At 45.4% G+C, this 3,361-nt stretch overlaps 1 long non-coding RNA gene across 1 annotated transcript; it reads left to right on the top strand.

The window, feature by feature from the left end:
• The first annotated feature begins 9 nt into the window (after window positions 1-9).
• On the top strand, window positions 10-1,494 carry LOC119319555. The gene is made up of 2 exons (XR_005154520.1): window positions 10-100; window positions 1,201-1,494. It is a non-coding gene; the product is annotated as an uncharacterized LOC119319555 (long non-coding RNA).
• Window positions 1,495-3,361: the final 1,867 nt, after the last annotated feature.

Raw genomic sequence — 3,361 nt, 5'->3', positions numbered from 1 at the left:
GCTCCTCCTGTGGCAAGCCGGCAAGGTGCTCTGGCCGCATCGCCGGCAAGGTGCCCCTGCTGGTCCCCTCCTCGTCTGCAACAACAACAGCAGCAACCAGGTCTTTATTCCTCAACAAAGAACCACTTCGATTTGTTCTCTGCATGATTGTACATGTTAGGTTCAGTTTCAGTTTGCGAGAGGCGAGTGACGCTTTGTTGTTTGGCTTTGTCGTGCATGTGGAGCGGTGCTCCGGCGGCGCTCATGCCAAGCGCCGGTTATGAATGTTGCCATCGGTAGTTGCATCCGTGGAGCTTGGCATGTTGCATGATGCACTTTAGTATCAGTGTTCATTAGTGAAATTCTGCACTTTAGTATGATTTTAAGAGTGATTTGGGAAGTATCAGTGTTCAGCATTTTCTTCAGATATCATTGCTTCTGCACTTCCTGTGGCTATTTGGGAAGTATGCCAATTCTGCACTTTAGTGAAATTCTGCCATTTTAAGAGTGATTTGGGAAGTATCAGTATTCAGTGATGGGCCATCTTCAGTGGTTATATATTGATAGAGACCTCACTTGATGTTATCATGACCAACTGTGCTTCCGGGGGCTGTTCCAATATTTTGCTTCATGGGTTATATGCATCCATAACATCCTCACTTCAGGTCTCTATCTTCAGTGATGGGACACCTTTGCCGAATCTCTGTGGTTATATATTTTTCTTCTAGCCCAGAATTATTAATTTTAATTCTTGTCAAAATCATGCCTCTATATATAGTGTAGGCATGCATGCTAGACACTCTGGCTTGTATAAAGAACAAGAAAAAGCAAAAACTGCTATAGTGTAGGCATGCATGCTAGACACTGTCGCTAAGCGAAAACACTCTTTTCCGTTAAACTTGAAACCAAGAAAAAGTAAACAAGCGAAAACACTGTCGCTAAGCGAATACAATTTGGTGACAAAACTGCTGGTTTGGCAGATTGCATTATTGGGCAGATTGCATTATAGCAATGCATTTGTTCTGCTCCACTTGAATTATTCAAGCAATTATCATCTCTGGATGGCTGTTGAGACATGCATTGCTATTCCACAGTTATTTGCAGTGATTTATTCATCTGACTTGAACAACACATATATGTTGTGCATCGCAGTTTCCATTTGATTTCAGTCCTCTACTCAGACCACTAACACCAGTCTTCCTCTCCTTTGCTGTTATGCAGAAATGCCACGTCAAGAACAAGGATATCGGGAAGTTCTTGGATGGTATCTACGTCAGCGACAAGGGCGCCATCAAGGAGTAGAGTGCGAAAACCGTCCTAGAAGCCGTGTTTCGGCCTGCCGTGTTTCATTGTCTTTGTGTCGTCGTCATGATTTTGAACTTTCTCTAGACTGAATTTTGTAGTGGAGTTAATTGTTAGGAATGTGCCATGGACCATGTTATCTTTATTATCCTGCATATTGTCACCGCATGAATCGGTACGACGCTTGACTTGAAAGTATTTGAGGTTAAAACAGGACATGGATGTGCTCTATCGTTAAATGATTTGGTTATGCGTCCACGTTGCCCGCCTTGTCTTTTTTAGCTGTTCTAAGAGTTCTTTGTTGCCGATTCAGGCAAGTCTTGGATGTTTCTGCTAAATTATTGTTTGGCATGTCACTGTTAAACTAAAGTTGAATACGGTTATGTATTGGGTTTAAACCCATGGTTATATACTGGGTGTGGACCGGTTTGGGTGGAAAAAATATTGGGTGCAGTTTTGGTTGGGCTGGAAATGGTATTATTTGGTTATGGTTCAGGTTTGGTTTTGAGAGGTACGTGTACGGGTATAGTTTAGTTTTGGTCCAGTTATTAACCCGTTCTCAGATTTACCTGCGTCGCACCTGGGTCGCACTCATCATGCAATTTTCTCTGCGTTTGGTAAGCTGCACGTCTCACTGGGCCAGGCCCGACGGATGCAAAATCAGGCTCCCAGACAGGCTGAGGGGAAACGCAGCGATCAGCCGTTTCCGCAAGCCAGGGCCGCGCCTGCACCCGCACGTGCAGAGTCGCGAGCTAGTTTCCTCTTCCGGTCGTCTCAGCTCGCATTTTCCCCCGTTTCCCCGCCGCTCTCTTCTCTGGTGCCACGCCGCATCTCCTCGTCGGTGCCAAGGCAAAGCTCTTCTTCTCCCTTTCCCCTTCCTTTCTTCACGAGCTCTGGCCCCTCCCTCCCGTTCCCAGCTATTGGCGACTTGCTCACCGTCGCTCGCGGCCGCCTGCCCGATCTGGCCGTGATAGCAAGCAGGGGACTTCGGCGGCACGTACCCTACCTACGCGCGCGCACCGGCCGGGCGTTCGCGGCCACCCGCACGATCCCGCGTGTGAGCAAGCACGGAACCGCGTGTTGTGCCCTTGTTGACGGGGAAGGCCTTGCCGCGGTGTGAGCAAGCAGGGATTATGATTTTTTATCTCTGTTTGATTCAGAATGTTCTTTTACTTCAGTAAGCAAAGATATCTAAGTTGGAGTACAAGTCACCAAAACAATCTTTTAATTATTTTACATACATGTACAAACATCTAGAATCAAATTCCACATTATCATATTGTTCAACCTCATGCATCCTACCAAACAACATCTGAAATGAGCCTAGTCCATATCATGCAAGTACACCAAGCACACATCTCAACTTCTTCTTGCATCAGCTCAACCAAGCCAGCCCAGCCAAGATCCTTCTTGCAATGCAGGTTGGATGCGCCCAGGGAACCAAACACGCCCAAAAAAGTTGCATCGGTTCTACTAGCACCACTACAGTGCCCATACTTTGCCACGGGCATTTAAAATATTTTACTGAATTATTTTAAAATATTTTACTGAATTATTAAGGACAGTATAATCGCATCTAATCACTGCCCTCACAACGATTTGCGTTTTAGGCCGTTTGTTTTTGTCGATTTGATCGTTTCTGGCCGTTAGATATGATGTCCTTAGGGGCTGCTGCTCCGCGGGAAAAAACCATGCCCTGTAAACTGGGTCGAACAGCCCTTTTATCTAAGGCTAGTCATAGTGGGAGTAACATAGGTAGTAACATAGATGCCACATAAGCAAAATTGATGATGTGGCAAGTAGTTAATGAGGAGAGAGGCAAATAGAGTAACATAATATGTTACCATCACATAGCGGTTTCCAATGCATAATGAGTCTACAAAGTAATAAATGAGGGCAACTATGTTACCACACCTATGACACTACCCACTATAAAGGTAGTAACATAGACTAGTAACATATGTATGTAACTAGTCTAAGTTACTCTCCACTATGACCAGCCTAACATAGAACACACAGCCCAGTAGGGTCCTCGTTGCGCTCCTCCTTCGGAAAGGAAAACTCTTCGACTCAAAGAGGA

The sequence above is a fragment of the Triticum dicoccoides genome, chromosome 6A, assembly GCF_002162155.2.
Source record: "Triticum dicoccoides isolate Atlit2015 ecotype Zavitan chromosome 6A, WEW_v2.0, whole genome shotgun sequence".
NCBI classification, from domain to species: domain Eukaryota; kingdom Viridiplantae; phylum Streptophyta; class Magnoliopsida; order Poales; family Poaceae; genus Triticum; species Triticum dicoccoides.
Note: the sequence above shows the minus strand (reverse complement) of the source record. Positions and strands in the feature narration are given on the sequence as shown.